This window comes from Chlorocebus sabaeus, chromosome 24 (genome assembly GCF_047675955.1).
Source record: "Chlorocebus sabaeus isolate Y175 chromosome 24, mChlSab1.0.hap1, whole genome shotgun sequence".
NCBI classification, from domain to species: domain Eukaryota; kingdom Metazoa; phylum Chordata; class Mammalia; order Primates; family Cercopithecidae; genus Chlorocebus; species Chlorocebus sabaeus.
The window spans coordinates 66,636,159-66,653,644 of NC_132927.1; positions in this window are offsets into that span (position 1 = coordinate 66,636,159).

A 17,486-nucleotide genomic window follows, 5' to 3' on the forward strand; every position below is an offset into this window, starting at 1 on the left:
AAAAAAATAATAATAGGAACAAACTGCTGATACATATAACATGAATGAATCTCAAAATTGGTATGCTGGGTATAAAAAGCCGGACCCAAAGAGTGTTTACTGTATGATTCTATTTATACAAAATCCTAGAAAATACAAATTAATATATAGTGACGAGAGAGTGGATCAGTGTTTGCCTCGCTCTGGGAACGAAGAGAGGGATATTCCACAGAGGGGTGTGGAGAATGTTTCGGGCTTGATGGAAATATTCTGAATCTTGTTTATGGTGGGGGTATCACAAGTGTGTAACTGACTGAGTTCTTTTTTTTTTTTTTTTTTTTTTTTGAGACAGAGTCTCGATCTGTCGCCCAGGCTGGAGTGCAGTGGCCGGATCTCAGCTCACTGCAAGCTCCGCCTCCCGGGTTTACGCCATTCTCCTGCCTCAGCCTCCCGAGTAGCTGGGATTACAGGCACCCGCCAACTCACCGGGCTAGTTTTTTGTATTTTTAGTAGAGACGGGGTTTCGCCGTATTAGCCAGGATGGTCTCGATCTCCTGACCTCGTAATCCACCCATCTCGGCCTCCCAAAGTGCTGGGATTACAGGCTTGAGCCACCGCGCCCGGCCCTGAGTTCTTAAAAGCTTAAGAACAAACAAGGGTTTTGAATTTGTTTTTTAATACGTTGGATGCCAATCTTTTAAACACTGTGTCTGCAAATTTTTTCTGTAAAGAGTCACATAAAACATATGGTATTGGCTGGGCACAGTGGCTCACACCTGTAATCCCAGCACTTTAGGAGGCTGAGGCGGGGGGATCACTTGAGGTCAGGAGTTTGAGACCAGCCTGGCCAACATGGTGAAACCCCATCGCTACTAAAAATACAAAAATTAGCCTGGAGTGGTGGTGGAGGCCTGTAGTCCCAGCTACTCAGGAGGCTGAGGCAGGAGAATTGCTTGAACTTGGGAGGCAGAGGTTGCAGTGAGCCAAGATTGTGCCACTGCACTCCAGCCTGGGCAACAGAGCATGACTCCACCTAAAAAAAAAAAAAAAAAAAGACATATGGTCGCAACCACACTGAAATTTGAATTTTATACAATTTTTACATGTCGTAAAATGTTATTTGCCTATCTTTTCAACACCTACATATGTAAAAATCATTCTTAACACATAGGTCATATCAATTGGCAGTGGGCTGAGCTGATCCACTGCCATAATTTTCTAGACCTATGCAAACTTTTTATTATTAGAGTCAACTAAAAGTAAACTTTTGAGTAGTCTTCTCTGCATTGAAAAACAATCCCAGAAAGAATAAAAACAACACACTTTATTATTATTATCATTACTATTTCAATCTACAGGCTTTGGGTATTTCCAGTGCATTTGGCAGGGATTTCTCAGAATAAACAAAGATGTTTTCAGATAATGATTTTGCTTTGTACGTAGCTTGACTAAAGGAAGGGACTGAACTGCTCAACCACTTTTAAGTATCTCTCTTCTTTGTGGCAGAGATAACCCACTCTCGACTGTCAAGTAGCTGTTTTGCGTCTGTCTCATTCTCTGGAGTATTCTCATTAACTTGTATTTGTCACGGATCTTGATCGCCTCTGGACCTTGATGTGAGTGAATCTTTTCCCTGAAGTTGGCAGAAAGGAAAAGGAAAAAACAAACAAACAAACAAAAACTGTGCAGGAGAGAAATGTGAAAAGAGGCTTTGTTTTAGTTGCAGAGGAGTTGGATAAGAGTTTTGATCTAAGTAAAGCAGGCAGCTAGTCTGTCCAGAAAAAAAAAACAAACAAGAGGCTGGGTGCAGTGGCTCATGCCTGTAATGCCAACACTTTGGGAGGCCAAGGTGGGAGGATAAGGTGTTTGAGACCAGCCTGGGCAACAAAGTGAGATACCGTTTCTACAGAAAAATTTAAAAATTAACCAGGCATGGTGGTGTATACCTGTGGTCCCAGCTACTCGGGAGGCTGAGGCAGGAGGATTGCTTGAGCCCAGGAGATCAAGGCTGCAGTGAGCCATGATCGCACCACTGCACTCCAGCCTGGACAACAAAGCGAGACCCTGTCTCAAAAAAAAAGAAAAGGTAAAAAAAAAAAGGAACGGAAAAGAGGTGGGTATGAGTGAGAGCTAAAAACTATAGAACACAGCCTTTAGGTCATTCCAGAAGACATGATATGAGCAAAAGGATTGGCAAGAGGCAGCTAGATACAAAATAGGTAGGTAGTCAGTACTTGTTTGTTGGCAAAATACTGCTTATATAATTCCCACTCACTTTTGGAAAAGGATATTATAGAAAAGGAATAGGGGGCCAGCCATGGTGTCTCATGCCTATAATCCTAGCACTTTGGGAGGCTGAGGCAGTTGGATTGCTTGAGCCAAGAAGTTCGAGACCAGCCTGGGCAATATAGTGAAACCCCTCTCTATCATTTTTTAAATAAAACTAAAAAAAGAAAAAGGAATAGGTAGTGAACATGTTTTGTTTAGTTTAGTTTAGTTGGCAGGCTCCTTTCTGAATCCACAAGAAGTCTTGTCAGTACAATGTGGTCTGGCTGTCCCAGCCCCATCTGACGGGTTAGGATAAGTGCGTGACCTAGCTCAGTCATGTCCTTAGTTGATAGGTGCTCAACCCAGCTCTGACCCAAGCCAGGCCAAGCAAAGTTCTTTTCCATGAATTTTGAAACCAGAACTGAAAAGGAAAAAGTTATCTCTCTTTGTGTGTAGACTGCAAGATATAATAGTCCAGGAGTAGAGACGCAGAGTAAACTGCCTGTGGAGAGAAGATAAAACCAGGAGTGAGCTGGACAGGACGGGCCCGGGGTTTTGGAACTCAAATTCTAATTCTCCCTGGAGCTCAGCCTCCTAGGCTTGGGTTCTAGGAAACAGCCCAATATCCTTATAATACATTTCACATTTCAGTAAACAAATTCTGTCACTTGCTACCAAGAGTCCTAAATGATACAGAATGAACGAGTGAATGAATAAATGATACCATTTCCACACTCAAAGTCACAATCTCAGAACCTGAGGATACTCCAATTGTTAATAGTTTGAATGACAAATGACACTTTTAAAATGGTCTACTCAGAACATGTATAAACAAACTCCATTCATCTGAAGAGGGAGAGAATGCTCACTCACCGATCAAGAAAACCAGAGAAACGGATCTATCAACTCCATCAATCTTAAGGAATTTTCTGGTAGTTCCTATAAAGTCAAACGAAAGAAAATGTGCCCTTTGGAAATCAGAAATATCAGCAAGGAAATCAAACAGCCTGAGCCGCTTCACTGGTGTGATCTTTTTTCTGTTTTATTTTATTTTGTTTTGTTTTGGGGTGATGGGGGTCTCAGGTTGGAAATGTCTCAATATGTGGACACAATCCCAAGTAACAGATCTTCAGTCATAGTTAACCAGCCTATTTATGCCTAACTCACAATTCACGCACTCCAGAACCTGCTAAAATATGTAAAGTTATGCAGAAAATAGAGAAGAGGGACACCAATAACACTTAATAACTATACTGTAGTCTAGAATAATCATTAAGAGAACCCTGCTTGGGTTTACTGTCCTAAATGGAGGCTGGGGTACATTTTTAAGAGCCTTGGATAAGAATGACCTTAACCAGAGTTTTATTTATTTATTTTTATTTTATTTTATTTTATTTTTTTGAGACACAGTTTTGCTCTTTTTGCCTAGGCTGGAGTGCAATGGCACAACCTCAGCTCACCGCAACCTCCACCTCCCAGGTTCAAGCGATTCTCCTGCCTCAGCCTTCCCAAGTAGCTGGGATTACAGGCATGCACCACCAATCCTGGCTAATTTTGTATTTTTAGTAGAGATGGGGTTTCTCCATGTAGGTAGGCTGGTCTCAAACTCCCGACCTCAGGTGATCTGCCCACCTCGGCCTCCCAAAGTGCTGGGATTATAGGCATGAGCCACCGCGCCTGGCCCTAACCAGAGTTTTAAAAGATTAAATCAATCTTCTTGGGTAGCTCACTCTTAAACTAGCACTTCTTCCCAAGATGCTCTGAAACAATTTTCAGCTTTCGTTGTGATTATAGCTCTTCCAGAAAGTGATAGGTTTTATGTTATGTTGATAGTGAAAGAGATCAATGAAACAACACAAACCTCTTTTTTAAAAACTAATTTACAAATAGGCAAATAGTTAAATCCCCACTGTTCAGACTGCCTTTCTTTGACTAGAAAAATGACATTTTAAGAACTGGTTTGGTCCCAGTCTCCATTTAAAATTTCCTTAATCTTTGTGATGTTTGTCTCTCTGGCAATTCTCCTGGCTTGTGGGTGCCCATTTTTAAAGTGTGGTCAGAGGTGTTGGCTGGTTCCTATCTTCCCCCTTGTATTAACATCTGCACCTCTTTTCATTGCCTCCTCTCATTGCCAAAAAGAGTGAAAGTGTGAATTTTTTCACCTGTAAATTTCCAGTTACAAGGGAAAGTATCCATATTAAATTTGTTTTCACCTTTTGCCTATTTATTTAGGAATACAGAGAGGAACTATTCTCTCCTACCATTTTAAGCATGATGCAAGAAAAGTTTTCAATACAGAAAAGTATAAAAAAGATGGGAATGATCACCCATGTTTCCATTACCCAAAGACAAATATTATTTTGGAGTTTGTTTTGTTTTATATTTTATTTCATTTTACTTTTTTAATTATTCAGACAGGTCTCCCTCTGTCTCCCAGGCTGGAAAGCAATGGTGAGATCACAGCTCACTGCAGCCTCAGCCTCCTAGGCTCAAGGAATCTTCCTGCCTCAGCCTCCTGTGTAGCTGGGACCACAGGCGCACATCATCATATCAGGTAATTTTTAAATTTTTTGTAGAGATGGGGTCTCATTTTCTTGCCCAGGCTTTGTTTTGTTTTCTTAGAGATGGAGTCTTGCTCTGTTGCCCAAGCTGGAGTGCCATGGTACGATCATAGTGCATCGCAGCCTCAAATCCATGGGTTCAAGCAATCCTCCTGCTTCAGCCTCCTGAGTAGCTGGGATTACAGGTCTTTCTTTCTTTTACGTTTTTCCTGTATCTTAGATTATGGATATTTTTTTTCATCATAGTTGTGATTGCTCTTTCTTTTAATGTTATACAAAAGCATTTCTGTTTTATTACAAACCTCATAAACATATATTATTAGATTGGTGCAAAAGTAAGTGCGGTTTTTGCCGTTCCTTCGTGTGGTTTTTGCCATTCCTTTCAATGAGGAATGACATTGAAAGGATGCATAATATTTCATTCAATGGATGGAATTACAATATACTTAATGACTCCCTGTAGCTAGGTATTTAGCAAACCTCACCTCTTATGTCATCTCATCAATGTTATCTATGAGTTCTCCAAACTGTGAACTGGCTGGTCAGGATTGTCAACCATAGGATTTTATTTTATTTTATTTTTTGAGATGGAGTCTTGCTCTGTCACCCAGGCTGGAGTGCAGTGGCATGATCTCAGCTCACTGCCACCTCCGCTTTCCGGGTTTAAGTGATACTCCTCCCTCAGTCTCCCAAATAGCTGGGATTACAGAAACCCACCACCATGCCCAGCTAATTTCTGTATTTTTAGTAGAGAGGAGGTTTCACCATGTTGGCCAGGCTGGTCTCAAACTCCTGACCTCAAGCAATCCACCCACCTCTGCCTCTCAAAGTGCTGGCATTACAGGTGTGAGCTACTGTGCCCTGCCAACCATAGGATTTTAAGTTGTAGCTTGTCCACCAGCAGCCAAGACAGACATTGGTGATGACAGCCATTTCACTGGAGCATGAGGAATGAGGTGTGAAAAAAGCAATCAAGAGGGGCACAATGACACTTTCTAAAAAGACAAATATGGCTGGGTGCGGTGGCTCACGCCTATAATCCCAGCACTTTGGGAGGCCGAGGTGGGAGGATCACCTGAGGTCAGGAGTTCGAGACCAGCCTGACCGACCTGGTGAAATCCCATCTCTACTGAAAATACAAAAATTAGCCAGGTGTGGTGGTGGGCGCTTGTAATCCCAGCTACTCAGGAGGCTGAGGCAGGAGAATTGCTTGAACCTGGAAGGCAGAAGTTGCAGCGAGCTGAGATTGCGCCATTGCACTCCACCCTGGGAAAGAAGAGTGAAACTCCATCTAAAAAAAAAAAACAACAAACAGACAAATACAACTTCAGATAATAAAGGCAAGGTTCTACTCAAAGCATATTCAGCAAAGGCCATACGCTATGTGCCAAAGGTACATACGGATATCTCAACAAACAAGTCTGCCTGAAGAGTTAAGTGCAAAGATGATCTATAAATGAACAAAGGATTACTACCGGCACCGCGGAGGTGGAGATTAACTCTGCCCCTTTGGATGAATCCAAGGAAGTGGAGCTACTTACCTGGGTCTTACAAATGAGAAGTAGTCCCTGGGACAGATGAAGGAGAAAACAAACATAGGCCGAGAAAGCAGCATGCGCAGAAGTCCCAGGTTATAAAACAGCAAGGTGTGTTCAAAGATCCTCAAGGGTTCTCTGGCCACAACGTGATGGGAGAGGCTGGGGGCCTGCGAAGACTGTCTGGGATCCGGACATGAAGAACTCTGACGTCATAGGTGGTTTAATAATTTGTCCCTAGTTCGGCTGGGCACGGTGGCTCACGCCTGTAATCCCAGCACTTTGGGAGGCCGAGGCGGGGGAATCACGAGGTCAGGAGATCAAGACCATCCTGGCTAACATGGTGAAACCCCGCCTCTGCTAAAAATACAAAAAATTAGCCGGGCGTGGTAGTGCACGCCTGTAGTCCCAGCCACTCAGGAGGCTGAGGGAAGAGAATGGCTTGAACCTGGGAGGCGGAGGTTACAGTGAGCTGAGATCATGCCACTGCACTCCAGCCTAGGTGACAGAGCAAGATTCTGTCTCAAAATAATAATAATAATAATAATAATAATGGTTCTTCCCAGGTGTTAAAATCTAAATCTTTGGAGTTTCCCCGGTGATAGGATAGGAGTGTCTTTGTTATTCATGGTGGCCCCGGACTACACCTGAGTTTATGCTAACAAGATAACTCAGATGGAGGATGCCTAGAAAGACCAACTCTGTGATTAGAGAGGAGGGGTTTCTAGCCAGCCCGACCTCTAGGGAGTAAAGGTAGCTAGAGACTGAATTTGATCATATTGAATAGCGCGCCAGTAATTCAGTCATTCCTATGTCATGAAACCCCAATAAAACTCTAGACACAGGCTGAGCAAGCTTCCTGGTCGGTAAACACAACAGCATGCATCCTGATTCTCAGAGGGCACAGAAATTCCATATTCAGGACCCTCTCAGAACTGTCATTTGGCTGGTCCTGATTGGTATCCTTTTTTTTTTTTTTTTTTTTTTTTAGGCAGTCTCGCTCTATTGCCCAGGATGGAGTGCAGTGGCACAATCTCTGCTCACTGCAACCTCTGCCTCCCAGGCTCAAGGGATTCTTGTGCCTCAGCCTCAGGTAGCTGGGATTACAAGTATGCACAACTATGCCCAGCTATTGTCTGTATTTTTAGTAGAGATGGGGTTTCGCCGTGTTGGTCTCCGACTCCTGGCCCCAAGTGATCCACCGGCCTTGGCCTCCCAAAGTGATAGGATTACAGGCATGAGCCACTGTGCCTGGCCCTGTATCCTTTATAATAAAACTGTAATAGTAAATATAGCACTCTCCTGAGTTCTACAAGTCATTCTAGAGAATTATTGAACCCGAGAGTGCCATGGAAACTTCCAAATTTTTTGCCACTTGAGCCACTGGGTGCCACTGGCTCACACTTGTAATCTCAGCACTTTGGGAGGCTGAGGCGGGAGGATCTCTTGAGCTCAGGAGAGTTTAAGACCAGCCTGAGAAACATGGTGAAACCCCATCTCTACAAAAAATACCAAAAATTAGCCACGTGTCATGGCACATGCCTGTAGTCCCAGCTACTTGGGAGGGTGAGGTGAGGATCAGGAAGAGCCCAGGAGGTCAAGGCTGCAGTGAGCTGAGATTGTGCCAGTGCACACCAGCCTCGGTGACAGAGCAAGACCCCACCAAAAAAAAAAAAAAGAAAGAAAGAAAAGAAAAGAGAGAGAGAGGCCGGGCGCGGTGGCTCAAGCCTGTAATCCCAGCACTTTGGGAGGCCGAGACGGGCGGATCACGAGGTCAGGAGATCGAGACCATCCTGGCTAACACGGTGAAACCCTGTCTCTACTAAAAAGATACAAAAAACTAGCCGGGTGAGGTGGCGGGCGCCTGTAGTCCCAGCTACTCAGGAGGCTGAGGCAGGAGAATGGCGTAAACCCGGGAGGCGGAGCTTGCAGTGAGCTGAGATCTGGCCACTGCACTCCAGCCTGGGTGACAGATCGAGACTCCGTCTCAAAAAAAAAAAAAAAAAAAAAAAAAAAGAAGAGAGAGAGAGAGAGAAAGAAAGAAAGAAAAAAAAGAAGGAAGAAAGGAAAAGAAAGAGAAAGAAAAGAGAAAGAAAGAAAGAAAGAAGGAAAGAAAGAAAGAAAGAAAGAAAGAAAGAAAGAAAGAAAGAAAGAAAGAAAGAAAAAGAAAGAAAGAAGGAAGGAAGGAAGAAAGGAGAGACTGGGCGCGGTGGCTCATGCCTGCAATCCCAGCACTTTGGGAGGCCAAGGTGGAAGGACCACCTGAGGTCAGGAGTTCGAGACCAGCCTGACCAACATGGAGAAACCCGGTCTCTACTAAAAATACAAAATTAGTCAGGTGTGGTGGCACATGCCTGTAATCCCAGCTACTCGGGAGGCTGAGGCAGGAGAATCGCTTGAACTCGGGAGGCAGAGGTTGCAGTGAGCCAAGATTGTGCCATTACACTCCAGCCTGGGTAACAAGAGTGAAACTCTGTCTCAAAAAATAAAAAAGAAAAGAAAGAAAGACAGAAGAAAAAAAGAAAGAGTGGGTGGCCTGGGGACCTGTGGAACTTGTAGCTGGCATCTGAAGTCAGGGTGGTCTAGTTGGGAACTATGCCCTTGAATCTGTGAAGTCTGTGCTTACTCTGGGTGCCTCACATAAGAATGGCACTGTCGACTGGGCTCAGTGGCTCATGCCTGTAATCCCATCACTTTGGGAAGCTGAGGTGGGTGGATCCCTTGAGATCAGGAGTTTGGACCAGCCTGGCCAACATGGTGAAACCCTGTCTCTACTAAAAATACAAAAATTAGCCAGGCATGGTGGCACATCTGTAATCCCAGCTACTAGTGAGGCTGAAGCAGGAGAATCACTTGAGCCCAGGAGGTGGAGGTGGTAGTGAGCCAAGATCAGCCTGGGCAACAGATCGAGACTCCGTCTCAAAAAAAAAAAAAAAAGGAATTGTGTTGCAATATTTCATAATGCATACACCTTATTTTGAAAAGTTTTAAGTAAGGAAATATCAAATACTTGTGTCAGAAAAACCAGTCTGCAACAGTATAAGGAATGGATTAGACAGGGTAGAATATGAAGGAGGGTGTGTTGCAGATGGCTAGGAATCGGGATGATCAATAAACCAGGCCAGCATACAGTGATCAGGAGTGAGACTGTTCTTTTTGAGTTAACTTTTAGGACAACAGTGTGTTTAAAAGAATGAATTATGAACATCTCTGTGAAATATGTGTGCGAAGAGGCAGATGAAAGAGCAGCACCCCCAGGGTTTAGTTCTGCATGTGACCAGCCAGACGTGGAACAGTTGGCAACTTACCACTTTAGATTACTGGTAGGCTAAAGGATTTGTTTTGTGTTTGTTTGTTTTTGTGTTTTGTTTTGTTTTTGAGACAGAGTCTCGTTCTGTCACTGGGCTGGAGTGCAGTGGCGCATCTCAGCTCACTGCAACCGCTGCCTCCCGGGTTCAAGCAATTCCCCTGCCTCAGCCTCCCAAGTAGCTGGGACTACAGGCACGTGCCACCGTGCCTGCATAATTTTTTTTTTTTTTTTTTTGTATTTTAGTAGAGACAGGGTTTCATCATATTGGCCAAGATGGTCTTGATCTTCTGACCCCGTGATCTGCCCTCCTTGGGCCTCCCAAAATGCAGGGATTACAGGCATGAGCCACCGTGCCAAGCCCAGATTTGGGTCTTTTAAAGATACATTTTCCTTTTGAGTTTTTGGGAAGAATTTAAAAATACAAAATAAAAAAACAGGCCAGATGCAGTGGATCATGCCTATAATCCCAGCACTTTGGGAGGCCAAGGTGGGCAGATCACTTGAGCCCAGGAGTTCGAGACCAATTTGGGCAATGTGGTGAAACTCTGTCTCCATAAAAAATACAAAAATTACCCACGCGTGGTGGTGCAACCCTGTGGTCTCAGCTACTCGGGAGGATTGAGCCTGGGAGGTTTGAGGTTGCAGTGAGCCAAGATCACACCACTGCACTCCAGACTGGGTGACAGAGTAAGACTCTCTTTCGAAAAATGAATTAATAAATAATGATAATAATAATAATAAAACAAATGATTGAGTGCTCTCTCCCACCCCCAATTTAGCATATGCTGAGATTTTCTTCACTTGTTCTATTTGTGCTTATTTGCTTTTTATTTAAATCAATGGCTCTCAACATGATGGTATGGGGCGTGGGGGCGGTGTGGGGGAAGCAATTTTATTTCCCAGGGGACTTTTGGCAAAGGCTGGAGATACTTTGGGTTGTCACAATTTGGGGTGCTATTGGCATCTAGAGGGGAGAGGCCAGGGATGCTGCTGAACATCCTATAATGCCCAGGACTGCCCCTACCACAATGAATTACCTGGCCTCAAATGTCAGTAGTGCTGAGACTGAAAAACTCCAATTTAAATAAAATACATAAAATATTACAGATAAAATCGAAGTCCCTTGGTACCCCTCCCCAAACCCGAATGTACTTGCATCCACTGTCTCCCCCAAAACAACCACTATCATGAGTTAGGTCTAAGGACAGAGGGGTTTTGTGTATTCCAGCCAAATGGAATTCTGCAGATAAATCCAGTTTTATAACTAGGGACAAAAAATCACATCAGCACATATTGGTATTGTACCTGATTGGTTTACCGACTAATTCCGTCCCAGGCATGACATCGCTTTCCCTTAGTGAAAAATCATCCCTATTTGCTTCTTATTTTGAAGGCGTTTTTGTATTTAAAGCATCAAAATTCAAGTCAGGGCCCTTAAATTCAAAGACCTCAGCAATGAAATGTTGCATGGTGGTGACAGTCATTTAGATGAAGCAACATTCCTAGTGCAGTTCTCCATCCTGCCTCATTAGAGATGCTTATGTCATGGACAGAACCTCCACAATGCAGCTTGATTGGCTTAAGCAGAAGACAGATCTTTCCGTGTTAGACTGAAAGGTGGCATCGAGGATGGAAATTCGCCCCCTTACTTTTCACTATCCTCAAATGTTTCGCTAACAGATTCATCAGAACTAGTAAGAGCATAAAGTCTTTCAACATCTCTCAAGAGTATCAAGCAGCTGACTGCAACTTTTCACATTCCTTCAGCATATGGGCTGTATAATCTACAGGGGATTCTGCAGAATATGCTGATAATGGTTTCCTCCTTGACCTTCAAGCTAATTATCACCAGGGAATCTTTAATCCTTTAAAAGTACATGTCACTTGGCCGGGCGTGGTGGTTCACGCCTGTAATCCCAGCAATTTGGGAGGCCAAGGCGGGTGGATCAAGAGGTCAGGAGTTCGAGACCAGCCTGACCAACGTAGTGAACCCTCATCTCTACTAAAAATACAAAAATTAGCCGGGTGTGGTGGTGGGCACTGATAGTCCCAGCTACTCAGGAGGCTGAGGCAGGAGGATGGTGTGAACCCGGGAGGCGGAGCTTGCAGTGAGCCAAGTCCACCACTGCTCTCCAGCCTGGGCGACACAGAGAGACCCTGTCTCAAAAAAAAAAAATAAAAAAATACATGTCACTTATTTTGCTCACAGATCAGTGGTTTAATAAATGCCAGCGTATATGTTAAATTTCGTTAACATTTAATATCTTTTTTTATCAGCCAAAGTGTATTAAACATTAAAATTAATTCCCACTTTCCTGTTTTTATGCTGTCGGGTCATGTTATTTTACATCGTGCTGTAGTGGACGTTCAGTGTTTTGAATTAATGCACTTGGTGATTTATTTACCGCCTTGGGTGTTAGTCATTACTTTTTCAATTACTGTAAAACTTGATGCATCACAGCATGATACTCTGAGAAATCAGATAAACAGTGCTGGGGAGATTTTCTTTTAAATGGGATCAAGTAATAAAGACAAAAGACTACATTAGAATCTAATGTGCCAGCCAGAGACATTGGTTTCCATGCTTGTGAGCTTGTGACTCACCTTCCAGAAGTGAACCTTTCCCAACCAGAATGCATGGGAAATCCTGGTCTTCTGCCTTTGAGTCACTGTACAAGTCATAGCAAGCCATCCTTATCCACAGAGCTCAAAAGCAGGAATCTCCAGCATCCAGCGTATTAGCAAGAGGAAGCTGAGATGTTGAAAGGACTGACATTGTGTCATATCATCCTACAAACCTTTAGAAGTGCCATCAGTGATTGCTATGCTATGCACCAAGCCTTCAATGTGTCCACGCATTTGATTTCTTTTCCAATATTTGATAAAGCCCTGACAAGATTCCTAGCACTGTCCTGTGCTCTAGGGATTGAGAGCATATAACAGTAAGATGACATGCTCCCGGGGGAGGTTTTAATCTCCTGGAAACCCTGTGTCATTGCCAGGAGGGGCATGCCACTGGAACATGGTCCCTGCTGTAAAACTCACAGGGAGGTGAGGCTGAGGCAAAGACAGGTTAGAGGAGGCCTCACTGGGCTGCTTCCAGAAGCACTTCTAGAGCAGTGGGGAGCGAGGAGGAGCCGTTGGCAAGGCGACAGAAGCCGCAAATGGGCTCAGTGGGAGTCCAAATTCAGCACCTGCAAGCCCGGCTGGCCTGACTATGGTAAACACACAGCCACAGGGATTCCAAGTAGTCCCTGGAGTGAAGGTTTCTTCCAGTATGTTCAGCCCACTCTGCCTGGTGGTCCTAGATCTACAGTTATTTAAAATGTGCCGATGAAAAACAAAAGGAAAAAAATGTGCCATTTGAAAGGGAAGTGTTTCAGGACAGGTGCGTTGCCTCATGCCTATAATCCCAGCATTTAGGGAGGCAAAGGTGGGAAAATAGCTTGAGCCCAGGGGTTCAAGATCAGCCTGGGCAACATAGTGAAACCCACTTGTCTTTTTTCTTTTTCTTTTCTTTTTTATTTTTTGAGACGGAGCTTCACTCTTGTTGCCCAGGCTGGAGTGCAGTGGCGTGATCTCAGCTCACTGCAACCTTTGCCTCTCAGGTTCAAGCAATTCTCCTGCCTCAGCCTCCCGAGTAGCTGGGATTACAGGTGCCCACCACCACACCCAGCTAATTTTTGTATTTTTAGTAGAGATGGGGTTTCACCATGTTGGCCAAACTGATCTTGAACTCCTGACCTCAGCCAGGTGATCCACCCACCTCAGCCTCCCAAAGTGCTGGGATTACAGGTGTGAGCCACCACACCTGGCAATTTTTTTTTTTTTTTGAAGGGGAAACATTTTATTAGGTCCAGAAATCAAAGATGACTTAGGGTAGAATTATGATTATGTGCAGAATTGGGTGGTTAGAAAAGAAATCAATCTACTGAGGTCCAGCCTAAGGTTCTGATAGCCAATGGGTAGACACAATGAGAGTAGTAGTATTCCTAGAAACCAGGATAAATCTCCAACTTGTGTGAGTTTATTTTATTTTATTTTATTTTATTTTTTTGAGAGGGAGTCACGCTCTTGTTGCCCAGGCTGGAGTGCAATGGCACGATCTCGGCTCACTGCAACCTCTGCCTCCCAGGTTCAAGCGATTCTCCTGCCTCACCCTCCCAAGTAGCTAGGATTACAGGCACCTGCCACCAAGCCCGGCTAATTTTTGTATTTTTAGTAGAGACGGGGTTTTGCCATGTTGCCCAGGCTGGTCTTGAACTCCTGACCTCAGGTGATCCACCCACCTTGGCCTTCCAAAGTGCTGGGATTACAGGCGTGAGCCACTGTGCCCGGCCTACTTGCATGAGTTTAATGAACCAGGTAGATTGTTATATATCCGCCCTTATCCCATTCTCGGTCAGGTGAATTTTCTTGCTCATGAAGTCCACATTGAAAGCAGCATGCTCAGAAATGGAGGTGAAACCCCCTTCTCTACAAAAAATTTAAAAGTCCCAACTACTCAGGAGGCTGAGGTGGGAGGATGGCTTGAGCCTGGAAGTTTGAGGCTGGAGCTCCTTCCCTGCATCCTCCTTGACTTAAACCTGTCCCTTTGATGAGGCCTGTGTAAGATCCTCCAGGAGCTCCTCACTCAGGACAGGTGCCCACCAAGCGGACCCTGTTTCCTCCAGCTGAGCAGAATCAAGGCAGGTTTGGATCATTTGCTTTTTTGGAGCCAAGGAGAAAAATCTTTTGTTTCAAGTCTTATTGTTGTGGACCCAGGAAATCTGAGACAGGTCTCAGTTAATTTAGAAAGTTTATTTTGCCAAGGTTGAGGACGCGCCCGTGACACAGCCTCAGAAAGTCCTGACACCATGTGCCCAAGGTGGTTGGGGCACAGCTTGGCTTTATACATTTTAGGGAGACACGAGATATCAATCAATATATGTAAGAAGTATATTGGCTCCGTTTGGAAAGGCAGAACAACATGAAGCAAAGGCAGGAAGCAGGGAGGGAGCTTCCAGATCACAGATAGGTGAGACGCAAATGGCTGCATTCTTTTGAGTTTCTGATTAGCCTTTCCAAAGGAGGCAATCAGATATGCATCTGGCTGGGCGTGGTGGCTCACACTTGTAATCCCAGCACTTTGGGAGGCCTAGGTGGGCGGATTGCTTGAAGTCTGGAATTCAAGACCAGCCTGGCCAATATGGTGAAACCCCATCTCTACCAAAAAATAGAAAAATTAGCTGGGCATGGTGGTGCATGCCTGTAATCCCAGCTACTCAGGAGGCTGAGGCAGGAGAATCCCTCAAACTGGGAGGCGGAGGTTGCAGTGAGCTGAGATCGTACCACTGCACTCCAGCCTGGGCGACAGGGCAAGACTCTTCTTAAATAAATAAACAAATAACTAAACAAATGACAGACTTTGGGAAACCAAAGATGCGGGATTTCTTGAGGCCAGGAGTTCGAGGCTGCAGTAAGCTATGACTGTGCCACTGTACTCTAGTCTGGGCAACAGAGTGAGACCCCATCTATAAAATAAATAAATAAAATATAATAATTCCAGTTTTTGCAAGGTCTGGAGAGTGACGGTCTTTTAGGCCTACTATGCCATAACCACCCTAATGGGTCCCAAAGGCTAGGTAGCCTCTGGGAAATAAAGACTACTTTTGGCCTCTGAAACTGACACAGAAAATTATTTTAGCAAATAAACCTCTCTGCCCAGAAATACCCAAATAATGCATTCTAACGTGTCTGCTTTCAGGTTATCTGAAGAACCCACATGGAGAGATCAAGTACAAGTTATAGTGAACAGAGGGTGTAGGTTCTGAGAGTCATGACTGGCGTTCATAGCTGGGGTGGATATGGCATGGTCAGTCCAGCCTGGACCCATGCAGTGTTCTGCGTGACCTGTCCAAGGATCACCAGACCCTTCGAGAAGGTGGCAACGGCCTGGGAGGGAGACTGAGGGAAGATTCAGAGAGACCTCCCATCTCAGTGTCTGGAATAGGTGTGTCACTTTGCTCCCAGTCAGAACTGATCAATTCCCCAAGTCCAAATGTCAGAGTTATGATTTCTTGTCCAAGGTGAATGAGAGCCCCAGATATTTTGGAAACTAACCATATTGTTTTCCTTTACCTCTCTTAGGAAAGCGGTCACCAAAGAGTTCCCATCTGAGTACAGGTTACAGGGTCAAAAGACCCTGATGCCCCAGCTGCCAAGGGGGTGATTTAGGCAGAGAACCTAGAACAGCAAAGAGGCGTGCTATTTCGACTCACACTGCTTCCATGCAGCAAAGAGGTGCTGGGAAAGCGATTTTGAAAAGTTCAGAGATCTTGACGTGTCTGTTCATCTTAAGCTTATTATAACTATAATTTTATTTTATTATTTTATTTTTATTTTTGAGACAGGGTTTCACTCTGCTGCCCAGGCTGGAGTGCAGTGGTACAATCTCAGCTCACTGCAGCCTCCACCTCACGAGTTCAAGCAATTCTTGTGCCTCAGCCTCCTGAGTAGCTGGGATTACAGGCATGTGCCACCATGCCCAGCTAATTTTTGTATTTTTTGTGGAGACAAGTTTTCGCCATGTTGGCCAGGCTGGTCTCGAACTCCTAGGCTCAAGTGATCCACCTCCCAAAGTGCTAGGATTACAGGTGTGAGCCACGGTGTCCAGCCAAGCTTATTATAACTATAATTTTAAATTATCTTCTTTTATTCTGATCTTGACTCTTACAACTTAATTTGTAAGCTTTATAATGAATATTAGTGGAATAATTTATTTAGGAATTCACCTGGTGTCTATTTTTTTTGTATGGTTTTAATCACAGTGATTCCAAACTCTTCTATGACTGTTACCTGCACAAGTATTGCCCCTATTATTTATTTTGGGAAATACTTAATTGCTGTCTGTTTTTGTGTTAATTCAGGGAGCTCATTCATTCTCAAAATAGAACCTCTGCGATTTAACCAAATGACTCAGATCTCTGCCCCCTGCCCCCCCACATGCTGCCAAAAGCACACCTCCGGTCACATGTCCTGTTGCATGAAAATAAACTTGTTAAATTCTTTCCCAAACTACTTCCTCTTTCAAGTTTCCCTATTGATTTCCATCAGCTGCCCTGTGCAAATATATCTCTTCCCTTTGGGATCCCAAATTCATTTATTTTCTCACCCACAGGGACTCATGAACCTCCCCAAATTACTTAGTACATGTATGCATATTTTTCTGAAGACTCATCATTTTCATGCTGTTCTCAAGGAATCCATGGCTCTCTCCTCCTCCAAAAGGATCACAATGATCTGCCATTTTAATCCATGCCATCACCACGTAATACTAGTGTAGCAGGACGAGCGGCAGACAAAACTCCTCAGACACCGAGTTAAAGAAGGAAGGGGGCCGGGGGCGGTGGCTCAAGCCTGTAATCCCAGCACTTTGGGAGGCCGAGACGGGCGGATCACGAGGTCAGGAGATCGAGACCATCCTGGCTAACATGGTGAAACCCCGTCTCTACTAAAAAATACAAAAAACTAGCTGGGCGAAGTGGCAGGCGCCTGTAGTCCCAGCTACTCGGGAGGCTGAGGCAGGAGAATGGCGTAAACCCGGGAGGCGGAGCTTGTTGTGAGCTGAGATCTGGCCACTGCACTCCAGCCTGGGCGACAAAGCGAGACTCCGTCTCAAAAAAAAAAAAAAAAAAAAAAAAGAAGGAAGGGGTTTATTGGGCCAGGGGCATCACCAAGACTCCCGTCTCAAGAGCCGAGCTCCCCGAGTGAGCAATTCCTGTCCCTTTTAAGGGCTCCTAACTCTTAGGGGGTGCGCGTGAGAGGGTCGTGATCGGTTGTGCAAGCAGGGGG